Source organism: Eptatretus burgeri, chromosome 4 (genome assembly GCF_056783735.1).
Source record: "Eptatretus burgeri isolate ZD-2024b chromosome 4, Ebu_testis_v1, whole genome shotgun sequence".
Classification (NCBI taxonomy): Eukaryota; Metazoa; Chordata; class Myxini; order Myxiniformes; family Myxinidae; genus Eptatretus; species Eptatretus burgeri.
The window spans coordinates 122,939,637-122,961,202 of record NC_140964.1 but is presented as its reverse complement, the minus strand read 5'-3'; the positions used below and the strand labels follow the sequence as shown (position 1 = coordinate 122,961,202).

Below are 21,566 nucleotides of genomic sequence, written 5' to 3'. Positions count from 1 at the left end.
ACACTGAGTGGTTTCTTTGAGTTAAGTCTTCGATTCAACATCTCTTCTGTTTTAAGATTAGGAGTATATTCACTGATATACCAACTCATCTCCTCAATTACAAATTTATTCTGATCACCAAAAGCATTACCAACACCAAAAAGCAATCTATTTTCATTATCATTCCTTTGTAGTTGAAATCTAATTTTAAGACCATACAGAACTTTATCATAATCACAAAATCCAAATATACCTTTAAGAGGAACTGCCACAGTAAAACTATTTTCTGCTTTTGTATCATCATTATACATTCCTTTCCTTTGAATATATCCAGGGTCTGTGTTTGTTCCCGTTGACATATCAGGAATAAAACCTTCGACAGACCCCTTTCCCATTCTATCACTGAATGTATAGAGTGTAAATTTCATCATTTCAGATACAGCAGAGACATAATCAACCGCTTCAACTTCTTGTGTTCCAATATACAATCGCACACTATCAAACATTTTCCAGAAGAAATCATTTACAAGTGTAGCGTTTGTGTTATTCCCAGCCTTAGTGAATTTAAATTTACACAACAAGAAACTTTCGGAGAGATTCAAATAGGTTTGTTGATTATTTATTTCAAAACTTTTTGTACCATTTGTATTCCAGTCTGTTCCAGTTATTGCATTTACCTTGAAGTAATCTTCTTTTTAGTGGAGTTTGAGATAATAATAGTATCATCCAAATCATAGATACTATCAATTGCTTCCATACTTGTATTTATTTAGGAAAAAAGATGTTAAAACTTTTGAAACCCTGATCCAAGTATTTGAATTATTTTCTGTCGTTCTTGGGGGGACAACTGAGTTTTACCTTTCTTAATTTCTTTTATTGCTTGTAATTTATGAGATTCTTTCTGAGCATCTTTTATACTCTTCACAGCACCTGCTACATTTCCCACAGCAGAAGCAGTTGAACCAATTAGGTCTTTATGTTTAAGAATAGTTGAACCAATACCCATGAGAGTATCAATTATCCCATCTCCTCTAAATTGATGTCCGACACCCCTTTGTCTCTTAGGTTTATAGTATCCTCTACCAAGATACATACCTTCACCCTTGTAGTACGGGAAAGGAACATCCCATCCCCTGTAATTATTTTATATTTTCCCAACTCGTGCTTCCTCACAATAACCATCGTATTTATTTATTGAAAAACTTCACGTAGGTGAATTCTGATGGATATAACTTCTCCATTAAAAGAGATCACACGATTATCTTGGTCGGTTATCCTAAAATTTACTCTGTGTATGGTTTTTCCTGACACAGGTAGATAAACCAAATTTTTAGGTTCCATATTGAATTTATAACCAATTGGGGTTGAGTATGCGCTGAATGAAAATATTGTATTTGTTTTTAATCCATCATTATAAGCACCATCAATCAAATCACAGTGAATTAACACCGAATTTATTCCTGAGGATATTTGAATGACATTATCACTGTAAAACGTCCCATTAGTTTCAATCTTTTTGAGGAGAAACCTAATAACTCTCTAAATGAATTATCAATTGTGAAATCAACCTTGTAGTTATTTTTAACTTTAATCGTTGATTTTGAAGTATGTTTTTGAATGTTTATAACAATATTTTTTGGTTCATCACCCTGTTCTTTCATAAGACGAGCAATTTCGGAAGATATTTGAGAAATCTCGTATGCTCCGGGTGAGACTGTTATCGTTTTGTATCCACTTCCCGGATTATAACTAAACTTGTCATTTTTCTCGGTTATATTAAATAAGGTATTATAAGTCTCCATGGACAATAAAGATGCCTCATATTCTTTTGTTGTGTCAAGTTGTAGTGGGTATGGGAATGAAGATGTGTGGTCGCTTGTTGTGAAATTAAAACTCAGGATTGTGCTTCTCATCTTATTTAATATGAGATAAAATGTCTTTATATTGAGATTTATTAATTATTTTCATGTTCATCAACTGGTCTAAAATGGCTGATGCTTCATTAAAACAATTGTTATTTCCAGCCTTCTTACTGCCGAACAACAATAACAGTCTATTAACTAATTGCGATGGGTCATTTGGAAGAAAACTAATACCTGAACCAAGGATACTTAAAGCCTGAATAATGTGTTTCTCCTTCTCATTCTTCCTACTTTTACCAGAAAGAATAACCTTATAATTTAGAGTGTTCAGCAAATCAATATATACTCTATCATCATTATTTTCCATATCCAATGGTTTATCAATATACTTTGATTCATCCCTCACAGTTGAACCTTGTCTTCCATCTTTTGTGAGAAGAAACATTAATCTCGGAGTTAGTTTAACAGGGGTTGAGCAGAACTTAAGAACCTTAATTCATCATTAAATATCAATACCTTTTCTTGAACAAGATGAAATATTGCTGGTTGTTCTGTTGGAATGAGTCCTGCTTTGGTTTTTGAATCCGCTGAATATTCATTGTTTTGAACAGCATTCACAATATAATCAGGGGTTGATTAATCTCTTCCAGTTGTTGAAATAAACCTTCATCATCATATTCTAATTCTCCTAAATGCTCTAATTCTTCCTCCGTCATTTGACTGAAATCTTTTAACATTTGAAGCTTTCTAGGAGTATATTCTACTGTGGGAACTGTGGAAACATCTTTCATTTTTTCTTGGGAAGTTTTTAAAAGTGGTTTAAAAAATTTCTCTTGTTTTTTTTCAAATGCTTCTTCGCCCGTTAGTTTCTGTCTGCGTTTCTTCTTTATGTCTTCCTGTTGTTTTACAACTTTTGAAACCAACTCTTGATGTTCCTTAAATCTTCTTGCTCTTTCTTTTGTATCCATTTATTTATTGTAAAATATCATTTAATGAATTGTAAAGATCAACAGGGAAATTTTCCTTTTCTTCATCATTCAAGTAGATGTGTTCAAATAAATCCTTTTCTTTAAATATTTCATCAAATTCTTTATTAACATTAATACGAGTTGTAATTTCTTCTTCACTAATCCTTGCATCTCTGCTTTTCATACGTTTGCGTTGAGTTTCTTCATCAACATCAAAACCGAATGATAAAATCTTCACTCCGCTCAGATATTTAATAATTTGTCTCGTTCCTTCTGGATTAGTTTCTAATATCCCAACACCACCAGATTTTAGTTTCTTTAACTCACTCTTACAATGTGAATATTTTGTTGTACCAAGAGAAACCTCCTCAAATATTTGTCCTTCATTCCTCAATCGCATATGTTCCTCCACTGAAATATAGTGATAATCTTCACCTTTTACTTCTCCAGGTCTTATTGCTCTAGTTGTTGTTGATACAATGCGTATCACGGGGTGTTTTTAAGTAAATTTACAATATTCTCATTTGTACTACACAAGAACCTTGATTTATGAAAGTTTTTTCCAGAAGCAGATTTACCCACAAGATTTATAATAATAGTTGTCATTTATATATGTAATTGTTTATAAAACAAAAAATATATCCCTTAATATCTCATCTTGTTTCACAACAATATATTTATATTTTTCAGTCGTGTGCTTCATATAATCCTCAAATTTCTTTTTACTACATAATGTAGAACAATTATCTCTCCAAAAATTATTGATATCTATTGAATTTAACTTGAATAAAATAAAAGTATTAGCATTGTTTCTGATGGAACGACGAGGAAGTTGAAAGTACGATTGACTAAGATAAATACAATTACAAGAAGAATGTCTCCCTCTTGTGTAGTAGCTGTCCATTACCGTTTGGTTTCTCTCATTAACACAATCATCAAAGATAACGAGGTTCTTTTTGATTTATCCAAATCTTGGGGAGACGGTATATCATCCGTATTATCACTAAGAATACAAGTTATAAGATTTGATTTCTTTTTACATCTCTGTGTATCACAAAATAGTTGAATTATATCTTCAATGTTATAATCATTTAGGTTTTTTGACGTTTAAATAAACCTATTATATCTTCTTTTTGAAGACCAGCATTAAAACCTTGTGAGAGTAGTTGATACTCTGGTTGAAAACTCGACTTTGTGAAAATTATTAAATTATCATAATCTAAAAAGTTGGGAGTGAGGAGCATTTTTAAAAGTAAGCAGGTTTTTCCACATCCACTTGAACCAACTATGAGACATCTTAATGAATTTGGGAGATTTTTATGGTTGTTAAATTTTATCTTATTTTCCCAAATAGGTAAAAAATCATTCATTTATATATTTGAAAAACAGGTTATTTAATTTATTATTGGCTTTTTTAGAAACTCTATATTTTATCCTAAGTTCAGGTTTAATTTCAAGATAATCCATTATTTTATTTATACAATATCTTGTGTTGATATTTCCCTGAAAATTACATCCATGAATAATATACAACAACAATCCTTTGAACATTTCTCTTATACGTTCAGTTTCTTCCCTTGTAAGGAAAGGTGTGTTATCATCCTCATACTTTACATTCATTTCTCTAATCAATCTTGTAAAGTAATTCATTTTTGGTGTAAATCTAAAAGAATTATTTTCCTTTTTATATTTTTTATTATCATTAATTAGAAGATAATCACAGAATATACATTGTTTATAGGCTTTTGACTCTGTGTTTAATCCCCGTCTTTCACACGCAGGACAATTCTCAAATTTGTCATATGGAGAATCAGGAAAGTCTAGCATATTTATAAAGTAAAACTTTACTTAAACTGAAATTCATCTATACTTTCAGTTGTATATTACCATCGATATCGATATACTTTTTTCATTATCAGATTCAACGACAACATTTTTTATATTAAAGGTAATTTTAAAATTATCGTTAACTACTATTGAACGAAATGTCATTTCACCTGATATATTAACATCCTTTATTTCATCAGGATTTACATCTTTAAGGTTGTTGAAAAAAATACAAATTTCTCCTTGCATATTACAGATGGTCTTATCTTTTCTTTCTAAAGCTTCATCCATAAGGTTTTTGTTCTTTGATACTTTTTCTTGTTTCATTGCTTTTTCTAGTTTTGAATATATTACTAGAAGGAGAGGAGAAACTTTTGTTAGAGATACTTTAATTGATGTTCTACCAGGTATACTAAAAGCCCTTCCACTGAAGGAAATTGAAGAACTCATATTATTTACCATAATAGTTTTTATCCAATAGTTGTTATATTTATCTTTGTTCAATTTTACATCCTTGACATATTTCTCAGTATCTTTAACAGATGAAGAGATTGATTGAAACTTGTCTTTTGTGTCTTGAAACATTGTATTTATTAAGTGAAAAAGTTGGAGGATAAAATGTTTTTAAGCACAGATTCACCTATAAATTAAACGAAATTTTCATCAAGAAAATTTTAGTTTAAGCAAAGTTTTATTCTATAAATATGGTGAATACAACGTACCGCGATGTTTGTAATCACGAATATAAACATTATAGAAAACACCTCCGAACCAACAAACACACATTTAATCTGTTTCATAAAATATCTCCTCTTGAGTTGGAAAGAAAACATTGTGATATCTGTTCAAAGGATGTTTTGAAGAGTAGTTATAATAAACATCTTCAATCACAAAAACACAAGAAAAATGAGTTTAAAGTAAAGGGAGACTATTATATTGAAAACACTGATGGGGCATTTAAAGGGCATATAAAAATAAGGATTTTTCAATTTGGAGAACCCGGTCCATCATCAATAGCTGAATCAATTGAAATAGTGAAACCTGATGTTGAAAAAGTTATTAAAAAGACATTAAAAGAAATGAAAACATTAAAGTTTTATATGGGAGTGAAAATGAATATGAAAAGACAAGATGAAGAACAAACTCCTTATATGAGAACAGATCTTCATTTTATAACATCATTTCAAGATTTTTTGAATAGTGGGGTTTATGAAGAACTATCAAGACAAGAGGAGGATGTTGATAATACAGTGGTAGGAAGTGGATTCAATATTAAAAAAATCATCTTTTTAGATATACACATTCTAAAATCAAACCCTCTTAAAGCTTCTTCTTATATTGAATTACCAAAAGAAATAAAACTAAAGAAGGCAGTTGTTAATATTAAGAACAATGATAATAAATGTTTTCTCTGGTCTGTTCTTGCTCACTTACATCCACCAAAATGTAATTCAGAAAGAGTAAAACAATATATGAAATATGAGAATACCTTGGACATTAAAGATTTTAAATTCCCAATGCCACCAACAGATATTCCTAAATTTGAGAAAAAGAATAATCTTTCTATTAATGTATATGGATTAACGGATACAAACAAAGTTCAAATATTAAAAATTTCAAACAACTATAAAAATGAAGAAACACACATTGACCTTTTATATTTTAGTGTTGGAAAGAATTCACATTACACATACATCAATAATTTATCAAGATTAATCTCTTCTCAGGTATTCAGAACAGCAAACAAAATATATCCTTGTAAGCGATGTCTTAATTCATTTCATACAAAAGAACGATTAGAACAACATTCAAAATATTGTAGTAATCATAAATCAGCTGTAATTACAATGCCTAAACCTGGTGAAAAGATTTATTTTGAAGATTATAATAAATCTATCATGCACCCATTTGTGATATACGCTGATTTTGAATGTATCCTTAAAAAGATAAATACTGCTTCTCCTAATCCAAAAGAACCATATACAAATAAATATCAAAAACATATTCCTTGTGGTTTCTGTTATTATATCAAATCATCTGTTGGAGAAAAGTATAACAAACTTGAACATTATCGTGGAAAAAATGCTTCACAAGAGTTTGTAAAACGATTAGAAAAGGATTGTATAAGACTCACTAAATTAATGAAAGAAACAAATGAACCGATGAAATTAACCAAAGAAGAAAAATTAGAATTTAGAATGAACAATATCTGTCATATTTGTGAGGGGGAAATTAAGGAGTCTAAAGTTAGAGACCATTGTCATCTTACTGGTAAATATAGAGGTCCCGCTCATTCCTGTTGTCATCTTAATTATAAATTACCTTCTTTTATTCCAGTCTTTCTTCACAACAGCGCCAACTATGATACACATCTATTTATAAATGAACTTTCAAAAACACCAGGGAATATTTCTGCTATAACAAACACAAGTCAAAAGTATATTTCATTTTCAAAAATGATATTCACAAAACCTTTAACTCGTATTAGGTTTTTAGATTCTTACAAGTTTATGGGAACACCACTAGCCTACCTCGCATCAAATCTAAGCTCCACGGACTCTTTTCCAAATCTTAATTCATTCTTTCCAAAAGAGGAAATTCTCACTCAAGAGGAAATTCAGATTAAAGAGAGAATTCAAAGTAAAGAGGAAACTCTAATTAATGAAGAAATTCTAACTGAAGATGAAATTCTAATTATAAAGAAAATTCGAACTAAAGAGGAAATTCAGATTAAAGATGAAATTCTGATTAAAGAAGGAATTCTTACGAGAGAGGAAATTCAAACAAGGAATGAAATTCAAAGTAAAGAGAAAATTCTTACAAGTAAGGGAATTTATCCTTATGATTATATGGATTCATTTATGAGATTTAAAGAAACACAACTTCCTTCAAAAGAAAGTTTCTATAATAACCTTTATGAAGAAGAGATAAGTGATAAGGAATATAAACACGCACAAGAAATATGGAAAATATTTAAGATAAAGAACCTTGGAGAATATCACGATTTATATCTAAAAACAGATGTTTTATTGTTAGCTGATGTGTTTGAAGCTTTTAGATCACTCTGTCATAATAAAAATTGTTATGGATTAGATCCTGCCCACTATTTCACAGCTCCTGGTTTAGCTTGGAGTGCAATGTTGAAAATGACAAAACAAGATATAGATTTAATCAGTGATGTGGATATGCCTTTGATGATTGAGAAGTCCAAGAGAGGTGGAATATCACAAGTATGTTCAAAAAGATATGCTAAAGCAAATAATAAATATCTTCCAAATTATGATAGTGAAAAAGATAGTAATTATTTGATGTATTTTGATGCTAATAATTTGTATGGATGGGCAATGTCTCAATCTCTGCCTTATGGTAAATTAGAGTGGGTGGAAGAAAAGGATTATGAAAAGGCTTTGATGAATATTGTTATTTCTTCTCAAGAGGAATTGAATGACGAAGAAGAAGGTTATTATTTTGAAGTTGATTTGAGGTACCCGAGTGATCTTCATAATAAGCATAAAGATCTTCCTTTTGCATATGAGAAAGAAACTCCAAAGAAAGAATGGTTAAGTGATTATCATAAAAGTTTTAATATTAAAGGTAAATCAACAGAAAAGTTATTAACAACATTCTATGATAAAGAGGGATATGTTTTGCATCAGAGAAGCTTAAAACAGTTTTTGAGAGAAGGATTGAGAGTAGCTAAAATTCATAGAGTTTTAAAATTTAAACAAAGTCCTTGGGTGAAAAAGTATATTCAATTCAATACAGATATGAGAGCAAATACAAAAGTAAAATTTGAAGGGGACTTTTATAAATTAATGAATAATGCTGTATTTGGAAAGACTATGGAAAATGTTAGAAACAGGCAAAACATTAGATTCGCAACATCTTGGAAAGAAGCTTCGAGATTGATAAATAAACCAAGTTTTGAGAGAGAAGAGGTTTTTTCAGAGAACTTTTCTGCAATTCATATGAAAAAGGAAAGTATTGTAATGGATAAACCAATTTATATTGGAACAGCAGTTCTTGATTTATCAAAGATATTGATGTATGATTATTTGTATAATGACTTAAAGAAAGAGTATGGTGAAAATGTTTCATTGTTGTATATGGATACTGATAGTTTTATCCTAGATATAAAAACTGATGATGTTTATGAAGATATGAAGATAAATATTGGAGTATATGATACAAGTAATTTCAGCAAGAAGAGTGAGTTATTTTCCAAAAAGAATGAAAAGGTTATTGGTAAGTTTAAGGATGAGTTGGGTGGAAAAGTAATGAGTGAGTTTATTGGATTGAGAGCAAAGGCATATGCTTATAAGTATGGTGAACAGATTGATAAGAGGTTAAAGGGAATAAAGAAATATGTAATAAAGAAATCAATAACTTTTAGAAATTATTATAATTGTTTGATGAATAAGAAAGCAGAATATAGGAAAATGAATACAATAAGAAGTTATAAACATAACATATATAGTGAAGAAGTAAATAAAAAGGCATTAGGAGCCTTTGATGATTAGAGATTTATTTTAGATAATGGAATAGATTGTGTTCCATATGGATATTGTATGATAGAGTGTATAAAATAGATTATGTTTTAACGATGGGAAGATGGGTTAGGGTTTTTTAAAGGCTACCGCCGCCTTTTTTCACAATATATAAATGGTTAAACCAAGTATTAATCAAACTAAAGAGTGGAGAAAATCTCAGTCTTGGTATATAAATGGAAAACATAATGAATGTGAAAAATATCAAATAAGTCTTATTGAAAAAATAACTAAAACAAAGGTAAATAAAACAAATAAGCGAATTAATTTAAAAACTAGTAAGTTAGAGGATGTAAAGAAAAAAATGAATATCCTTGAATGGACTGAAAACTTTGATGGTTATCAATTGAACAATGAAAAAACAATTTACTATAATCTCAAAATGATATGTGGCTCAGGAGGTGGTCAGATGAGAGCATTAAGAGAAGTTTATCATTTCGTAATGGCACAAAAGGGATATCTTAAAAAATATAAAGATTCAAATGTTTTGTTTGTCAATATTTTAGATGGGGATTATTGTGCAAAGAAAATTAAACTATTTGAATTTGAAACATAATAGAAAAACTATTTGAAACAGAATAGGGAATTTGAGAATGAACAAATCTTTATAGGTTCAATGAGTGAGCTGTTCAACCCCCAGGTGTTCAATTCAATGAGGTTCAACCTCCAAGTTAAAAGGGGAGACAAATAAATATACCTTGGGATAAAAAGGGGATTTATTTTTAGGGAAAAAAATATGAATCGCTGAAAATCCCCCATTCATTTACATGGGGAAAAGTGAGCCAGAATCAGTATTCTTACCCTACTAATATGGATATTTAATATTCCACACAGAATAGGGATATTTAACATTCCACACAGAATAGGGATATTTAACATTCCACACAGAATAGGGATATTTAATATTCCACACAGAATAGGGATATTTAACATTCCACACAGAAAAGGGATATTTAACATTCCACACAAATAGGGATATTTTACATTCCACAAAGAATAGGGATATTTAACATTCCACCCATAATAGGGATATTAAACATTCCACACATTATAGGGGCATTTAACATTCCTCATAGAATAGGGATATTTAACATTCCACACAGAATAGGGATATTTCATATTCCACACAGAATAGGGATATTTAACATTCCACATAGAATAGGGATATTTCATATTCCACACAGAATAGGGATATTTAACATTCCACACAGAATAGGGACATTTCATATTCCACACAGAATAGGGATATTTCATATTCCACACAGAATAGGGATATTTAATATTCCACATAGAATAGGGATATTTAACATTCCACATAGAATAGGGATATTTAACATTCCACATAGAATAGGGATATTTAATATTCCACACAGAATAGGGATATTTAACTTTCCACACAGAATAGGGATATTTAACATTCCACACATAATCGGGATATTTAATATTCCACATATAATAAGGATTTTGAACATTCCACATTGAAGAGAGACATTTATAATTCCACAAAGAACAGTGATATTTAACATTCCACACAGAAAAAGGATATTTAACATTCCACACAGAATAGGGATATTTAATATTCCACACAGAATAGGGATATTTAACATTCCACACAGAATATGGATATTTAACATTCCACACAGAATAGGGATATTTAACATTCCACACAGAATAGGGAGATTTAAAATTCCACACAGAATAGGGATATTTAACATTCCACACAGAATTGGGATATTTAACATTCCACACAGAATAGGGATATTAAATACTCCACACAGAAAAGGGATATTTAATATTCCACACAGAATTGGGATATTTAATATTCCACATAGAATAGGGATATTTAATATTCCACATAGAATAGGGATATTTAATATTCCACACAGAATAGGGATATTTAACAATCCACACAGAATATGGATATTTAACATTCCACACAGAATAGGGATATTTAACATTCCACACAGAATAGGGATATTTAACATTCCACACAGAATAGGGAGATTTAAAATTCCACACAGAATAGGGATATTTAACATTCCACACAGAATTGGGATATTTAACATTCCACACAGAATAGGGATATTAAATACTCCACACAGAAAAGGGATATTTAATATTCCACACAGAATTGGGATATTTAACATTCCAAACAGAATAGGGATATTTAACATTCCACAAAGAATAGGGGTATTTAATATTCCACACAGAATAGGGATATTTAATATTCCACACAGAAGAGGGATATTTAACTTTCCATGCAGAATAGGGATATTTAACATTCCACATATAATAGGGATATTTAATATTCCACATATAATAGGGATTTTTAACATTCCACAGACAATAGGGAAATTTATAATTCCAGATAGAACAGGGATATTTAACATTCCACAAAGAACAGGGATATTTAACATTCCACACAGAATTGGGATAATTTACATTCCACACGGAATCAGGATATTTAACATTCCACACAGAAAAGGGATATTTAACATTCCACACAGAATAGGGATATTTAACATTCCACACAGAATCGGGATATTTAACATTCCACACAGAATAGGGGTATTTAACATTCCACACAGAATTGGAATATTTAACATTCCACACAGAATAGGGATATTTGATATTCCACACAGAATAGGGATATTTGATATTCCACACAGAATAGGGATATTTAACATTCCACACAGAATAGGGATATTTAACATTCCACACAGAATAGGGATATTTAACATTCCACACAGAATAGGGATATTTAACATTCCACACAGAATAGGGATATTTAACATTCCACACAGAATAGGAATATTTAACATTCCACATAGAATAGGGATATTTAATATTCCACACAGAAGAGGGATATTTAACTTTCCATACAGAATAGGGATATTTAACATTCCACATATAATGGGATATTTAATATTTCACATATAATAGGGATTTTTAACATTCCTCAGACAACAGGGAAATTTATAATTCCACACAGAATAGGGATATTTAATATTCCACACAGAATCGGGATATTTAATATTCCACACAGAATTGGGATATTTAACATTCCACACAGAATAGGGGTATTTAACATTCCACACAGAATAGGGATATTTAACATTCCACACAGAATAGGGATATTTGTTATGCCACACAGAATAGGGAAATTTGATATTCCACACAGAATAGGGATATTTAACATTCCACACAGAATAGGGATATTTAACATTCCACACAGAATAGGGATATTTAACATTCCACACAGAATAGGAATATTTAACATTCCACATAGAATAGGGATATTTAATATTCCACACAGAATAGGGATATTTAATATTCCACACAGAATCGGGATATTTAACTTTCCACACAGAATAGGGATATTTTACATTCCACACAGAATCGGGATATTTAACATTCCACACAGAATAGGGAAATTTAATATTCCACAGAGAATAGGAATATTTAATATTCCACACAGAATTGGGATATTTAACATTCCACACAGAATAGGCATATTTAACATTCCACATAGAATAGGGATATTTAATATTCCACACAGAATAGGGATATTTAACTTTCCACACAGAATAGGGATATTTAACATTCCACACAGAATCGGGATATTTAACATTCCACACAGAATAGGGATATTTAATATTCCACACAGAATAGGGATATTTAATATTCCACACAGAATTGGGATATTTAACATTCCACACAGAATAGGGATATTAAATACTCCACACAGAAAAGGGATATTTAATATTTCACACAGAATTGGGATATTTAATATTCCAAACAGAATAGGGATATTTCACTTTCCAAACAGAATAGGGATATTTAACATTCCACAAAGAATAGGGATATTTAACATTCCACACAGAATATGGATATTTAACATTCCACACAGAATAGGGATATTGATCATTCCACACAGAATAGGGAGATTTAAAATTCCACACAGAATAGGGATATTTAACATTCCACACAGAATTGGGATATTAAACATTCCACACAGAATAGGGATATTAAATACTCCACACAGAAAAGGGATATTTAATATTCCACACAGAATTGCGATATTTAATATTCCACACAGAATAGGGATATTTAACTTTCCATACAGAATAGGGATATTTAACATTCCACATATAATAGGGATATTTAATATTCCACATATAATAGGGATTTTTAACATTACACAGACAATAGGGAAATTTATAATTCCAGATAGAAAAGGGATATTTAACATTCCACAAAGAACAGGGATATTTAACATTCCACACAGAATAGGGATAATTTACATTCCACACGGAATCGGGATATTTAACATTCCACACAGAAAAGGGATATTTAACATTCCACACAGAATAGGGATATTTAACATTCCACACAGAATTGGGATATTTAACATTCCACACAGAATAGGGGTATTTAACATTCCACACAGAATAGGGATATTTAACATTCCACACAGAATAGGGATATTTGATATTCCACACAGAATAGGGAAATTTGATATTCCACACAGAATAGGGATATTTAACATTCCACACAGAATAGGGATATTTAACATTCCACACAGAATAGGGATATTTAACATTCCACACAGAATAGGAATATTTAACATTCCACATAGAATAGGGATATTTAATATTCCACACAGAATAGGGATATTTAATATTCCACACAGAATCGGGATATTTAACTTTCCACACAGAATAGGGATATTTTACATTCCACACAGAATCGGGATATTTAACATTCCACACAGAATAGGGAAATTTAATATTCCACAGAGAATAGGAATATTTAATATTCCACACAGAATTGGGATATTTAACATTCCACACAGAATAGGCATATTTAACATTCCACATAGAATAGGGATATTTAATATTCCACACAGAATAGGGATATTTAACTTTCCACACAGAATAGGGATATTTAACATTCCACACAGAATCGGGATATTTAACATTCCACACAGAATAGGGATATTTAATATTCCACACAGAATAGGGATATTTAATATTCCACACAGAATAGGGATATTTAACATTCCACATAGAATAGGGATATTTAACATTCCACATAGAATAGGGATATTTAATATTCCACACAGAATAGGGATATTTAATATTCCACACAGAAGAGGGATATTTAACTTTCCATACAGAATAGGGATATTTAACATTCCACATATAATAGGGATATTTAATATTCCACATATAATTGGGATTTTTAACATTCCACAGTAAATAGGGATATTTATAATTCCAGATAGAACAGGGATATTTAACATTCCACACAGAATAGGGATAATTTACATTCCACACAGAATAAGGATATTTAACATTTCACAGAGAATCAGGATATTAAACATTCCACACAGAATAGGGATATTAAACATTCCACACAGAATAGGGATATTTAACATTCCACAAAGAACAGGGATATTTAACATTCCACACAGAATAGGGATAATTTACATTCCACACAGAATCAGGATATTTAATATTCCACACAGAATAAGGATAATTAACATTTCACAGAGAATCGGGATATTTAACATTCCACACAGAATAGGGATATTTAACATTCCACACAGAATAGGGATATTTAACATTCCAAACAGAATAGGGATATTTTACATTCCACACAGAATAGGGATATTTAACATTCCACACAGAATAGGGATATTTAACATTCCACACAGAATAGAGATATTTAACATTCCACACAGAATGGGGATATTTAATTTTCCACACAGAAGAGGGATATTTGATGTTCCACACAGAATAGGGATATTTAACATTCCACACAGAATAGGGATATTTAACATTCCACATATAATGGGGATATTTAATTTTCCACACAGAAGAGGGATATTTGATATTCCACACAGAATAGGGATATTTAACATTCCACACAGAATAGGGATATTTAACATTCCACACAGAATAGGGATATTTAACATTCCACATAGAATAGGGATATTTAACATTCCACACAGAATAGGGATATTTAACATTCCACATAGAATAGGGATATTTAATTTTCCACACAGAATAGGGATATTTAACATTCCACATAGAATAGGGATATTTAACATTCCACACAGAATAGGGATATTTAACATTCCACATAGAATAGGGATATTTAATTTTCCACACAGAATAGCGATATTTAACTTTCCACACAGAATAGTGATATTTAACATTCCACATATAATAGGGAGATTTAAAATTCCACACAGAATAGGGATATTTAACATTCCACACAGAATTGGGATATTTAACATTCCACACAGAATAGGGATATTAAATACTCCACACAGAAAAGGGATATTTAATATTCCACACAGAATTGGGATATTTAATATTCCACATAGAATAGGGATATTTAATATTCCACATAGAATAGGGATATTTAATATTCCACACAGAATAGGGATATTTAACATTCCACACAGAATATGGATATTTAACATTCCACACAGAATAGGGATATTTAACATTCCACACAGAATAGGGAGATTTAAAATTCCACACAGAATAGGGATATTTAACATTCCACACAGAATTGGGATATTTAACATTCCACACAGAATAGGGATATTAAATACTCCACACAGAAAAGGGATATTTAATATTCCACACAGAATTGGGATATTTAACATTCCAAACAGAATAGGGATATTTAACATTCCACAAAGAATAGGGATATTTAATATTCCACACAGAATAGGGATATTTAATATTCCACACAGAAGAGGGATATTTAACTTTCCATGCAGAATAGGGATATTTAACATTCCACATATAATAGGGATATTTAATATTCCACATATAATAGGGATTTTTAACATTCCACAGACAATAGGGAAATTTATAATTCCAGATAGAACAGGGATATTTAACATTCCACAAAGAACAGGGATATTTAACATTCCACACAGAATTGGGATAATTTACATTCCACACGGAATCGGGATATTTAACATTCCACACAGAAAAGGGATATTTAACATTCCACACAGAATAGGGATATTTAACATTCCACACAGAATCGGGATATTTAACATTCCACACAGAATAGGGGTATTTTACATTCCACACAGAATTGGGATATTTAACATTCCACACAGAATAGGGATATTTGATATTCCACACAGAATAGGGATATTTGATATTCCACACAGAATAGGGATATTTAACATTCCACACAGAATAGGGATATTTAACATTCCACACAGAATAGGGATATTTAACATTCCACACAGAATAGGGATATTTAATATTCCACACAGAAGAGGGATATTTAACTTTCCATACAGAATAGGGATATTTAACATTCCACATATAATAGGGATATTTAATATTTCACATATAATAGGGATTTTTAACATTCCACAGACAACAGGGAAATTTATAATTCCACACAGAATAGGGATATTTAATATTCCACACAGAATCGGGATATTTAATATTCCACACAGAATCGGGATATTTTACATTCCACACAGAATCGGGATATTTAACATTCCACACAGAATAGGGAAATTTAATATTCCACAGAGAATAGGAATATTTAATATTCCACACAGAATTGGGATATTTAACATTCCACACAGAATAGGCATATTTAACATTCCACATAGAATAGGTGTATTTAATATTCCACACAGAATAGGGATATTTAACTTTCCACACAGAATAGGGATATTTAACATTCCACACAGAATCGGGATATTTAACATTCCACACAGAATAGGGATATTTAATATTCCACACAGAATAGGGATATTTAATATTCCACACAGAATTGGGATATTTAACATTCCACACAGAATTGGGATATTAAATACTCCACACAGAAAAGGGATATTTAATATTCCACACAGAATTGGGATATTTAATATTCCAAACAGAATAGGGATATTTCACATTCCAAACAGAATAGGGATATTTAACATTCCACAAAGAATAGGGATATTTAACATTCCACACAGAATATGGACATTTAACATTCCACACAGAATAGGGATATTGATCATTCCACACAGAATAGGGAGATTTAAAATTCCACACAGAATAGGGATATTTAACATTACACACAGAATTGGGATATTTAACATTCCACACAGAATAGGGATATTAAATACTCCACACAGAAAAGGGATATTTAATATTCCACACAGAATTGCGATATTTAATATTCCACACAGAAGAGGGATATTTAACTTTCCATACAGAATAGGGATATTTAACATTCCACATATAATAGGGATATTTAATATTCCACATATAATAGGGATTTTTAACATTCCACAGACAATAGGGAAATTTATAATTCCAGATAGAAAAGGGATATTTAACATTCCACAAAGAACAGGGATATTTAACATTCCACACAGAATAGGGATAATTTACATTCCACACGGAATCGGGATATTTAACATTCCACACAGAAAAGGGATATTTAACATTCCACACAGAATAGGGATATTTAACATTCCACACAGAATTGGGATATTTAACATTCCACACAGAATAGGGGTATTTAACATTCCACACAGAATAGGGATATTTAACATTCCACACAGAATAGGGATATTTGTTATTCCACACAGAATAGGGAAATTTGATATTCCACACAGAATAGGGATATTTAACATTCCACACAGAATAGGGATATTTAACATTCCACACAGAATAGGGATATTTAACATTCCACACAGAATAGGAATATTTAACATTCCACATAGAATAGGGATATTTAATATTCCACACAGAATAGGGATATTTAATATTCCACACAGAATCGGGATATTTAACTTTCCACACAGAATAGGGATATTTTACATTCCACACAGAATCGGGATATTTAACATTCCACACAGAATAGGGAAATTTAATATTCCACAGAGAAGAGGAATATTTAATATTCCACACAGAATTGGGATATTTAACATTCCACACAGAATAGGCATATTTAACATTCCACATAGAATAGGGATATTTAATATTCCACACAGAATAGGGATATTTAACTTTCCACACAGAATAGGGATATTTAACATTCCACACAGAATCGGGATATTTAATCCCTGTGTCGTAAGAGGCGACCAGGGTTGCGTCAGGAAGGGCATCCGGCGTAAAACATGTGCCAAATAACTATGCGGATCGGATGATCCGCTGTGGCGACCCCTAACGGGAGCAGCCGAAAGGAGAAGAAGAAGAAGACAGAATCGGGATATTTAACATTCCACACAGAATAGGGATATTTAATATTCCACACAGAATAGGGATATTTAATATTCCACACAGAATTGGGATATTTAACATTCCACACAGAATAGGGATATTAAATACTCCACACAGAAAAGGGATATTTAATATTCCACACAGAATTGGGATATTTAATATTCCAAACAGAATAGGGATATTTCACTTTCCAAACAGAATAGGGATATTTAACATTCCACAAAGAATAGGGATATTTAACATTCCACACAGAATATGGATATTTAACATTCCACACAGAATAGGGATATTGATCATTCCACACAGAATAGGGAGATTTAAAATTCCACACAGAATAGGGATATTTAACATTCCACACAGAATTGGGATATTAAACATTCCACACAGAATAGGGATATTAAATACTCCACACAGAAAAGGGATATTTAATATTCCACACAGAATTGCGATATTTAATATTCCACACAGAATAGGGATATTTAACTTTCCATACAGAATAGGGATATTTAACATTCCACATATAATAGGGATATTTAATATTCCACATATAATAGGGATTTTTAACATTCCACAGACAATAGGGAAATTTATAATTCCAGATAGAAAAGGGATATTTAACATTCCACAAAGAACAGGGATATTTAACATTCCACACAGAATAGGGATAATTTACATTCCACACGGAATCGGGATATTTAACATTCCACACAGAAAAGGGATATTTAACATTCCACACAGAATAGGGATATTTAACATTCCACACAGAATTGGGATATTTAACATTCCACACAGAATAGGGGTATTTAACATTCCACACAGAATAGGGATATTTAACATTCCACACAGAATAGGGATATTTGATATTCCACACAGAATAGGGAAATTTGATATTCCACACAGAATAGGGATATTTAACATTCCACACAGAATAGGGATATTTAACATTCCACACAGAATAGGGATATTTAACATTCCACACAGAATAGGAATATTTAACATTCCACATAGAATAGGGATATTTAATATTCCACACAGAATAGGGATATTTAATATTCCACACAGAATCGGGATATTTAACTTTCCACACAGAATAGGGATATTTTACATTCCACACAGAATCGGGATATTTAACATTCCACACAGAATAGGGAAATTTAATATTCCACAGAGAATAGGAATATTTAATATTCCACACAGAATTGGGATATTTAACATTCCACACAGAATAGGCATATTTAACATTCCACATAGAATAGGGATATTTAATATTCCACACAGAATAGGGATATTTAACTTTCCACACAGAATAGGGATATTTAACATTCCACACAGAATCGGGATATTTAACATTCCACACAGAATAGGGATATTTAATATTCCACACAGAATAGGGATATTTAATATTCCACACAGAATAGGGATATTTAACATTCCACATAGAATAGGGATATTTAACATTCCACATAGAATAGGGATATTTAATATTCCACACAGAATAGGGATATTTAATATTCCACACAGAAGAGGGATATTTAACTTTCCATACAGAATAGGGATATTTAACATTCCACATATAATAGGGATATTTAATATTCCACATATAATTGGGATTTTTAACATTCCACAGTAAATAGGGATATTTATAATTCCAGATAGAACAGGGATATTTAACATTCCACACAGAATAGGGATAATTTACATTCCACACAGAATAAGGATATTTAACATTTCACAGAGAATCAGGATATTAAACATTCCACACAGAATAGGGATATTAAACATTCCACACAGAATAGGGATATTTAACATTCCACAAAGAACAGGGATATTTAACATTCCACACAGAATAGGGATAATTTACATTCCACACAGAATCAGGATATTTAATATTCCACACAGAATAAGGATAATTAACATTTCACAGAGAATCGGGATATTTAACATTCCACACAGAATAGGGATATTTAACATTCCACACAGAATAGGGATATTTAACATTCCACACAGAATAGGGATATTTTACATTCCACACAGAATAGGGATATTTAACATTCCACACAGAATAGGGATATTTAACATTCCACACAGAATAGGGATATTTAACATTCCACACAGAATGGGGATATTTAATTTTCCACACAGAAGAGGGATATTTGATGTTCCACACAGAATAGGGATATTTAACATTCCACACAGAATAGGGATATTTAACATTCCACACAGAATAGGGATATTTAACATTCCACACAGAATAGGGATATTTAACATTCCACATATAATGGGGATATTTAATTTTCCACACAGAAGAGGGATATTTGATATTCCACACAGAATAGGGATATTTAACATTCCACACAGAATAGGGATATTTAACATTCCACACAGAATAGGGATATTTAACATTCCACATAGAATAGGGATATTTAACATTCCACACAGAATAGGGATATTTAACATTCCACATAGAATAGGGATATTTAATTTTCCACACAGAATAGGGATATTTAACTTTCCACACAGAATAGTGATATTTAACATTCCACATATAATAGGGATATTTAATATTCCACATATAATAGGGATTTTTAACATTCCACAGAGAATAGGGATATTTATAATTCCAGAGAGAACAGGGATATTTAACATTCCACACAGAATCAGGATATTTAACATTCCACACAGAATCGGGATATTTAACATTCCACATAGAACAGGGATATTTAACATTCCACATAGAATAGGGATATTTAACATTCCACACAGAATATGGATATTTAATATTCCACACAGAATAAGGATATTTAACATTCCACATGGACTAGGGATATTTAATATTCCACATAGAATAGGGATATTTAACATTCCACACAGAATATGGATATTTAACATTCCACATGGAATAGGGATATTTAACATTCAACACAGAATAGCGATATTTAACATTACACACAGAATAGGGATATTTAACATTCCACACAGAATAGCGATATTTAACATTCCACACAGAATCGGGATATTTAACATTCCACATGGAATAGGGATATTTAATATTCCACATCGTGAAATTATCATGGAATGGTGGGATTTAATATTCCACATGAAACGTGAGATTTT

At 31.0% G+C, this 21,566-nt stretch overlaps 1 protein-coding gene across 11 annotated transcripts in view; it reads left to right on the top strand.

Moving 5' to 3' along the window:
* LOC147029018 (nectin-3-like) overlaps positions 1-21,566 on the top strand; it is a 427,027-nt gene that overhangs the window by 299,137 nt on the left and 106,324 nt on the right. The gene's annotated exons all lie outside the window — the stretch shown is intronic.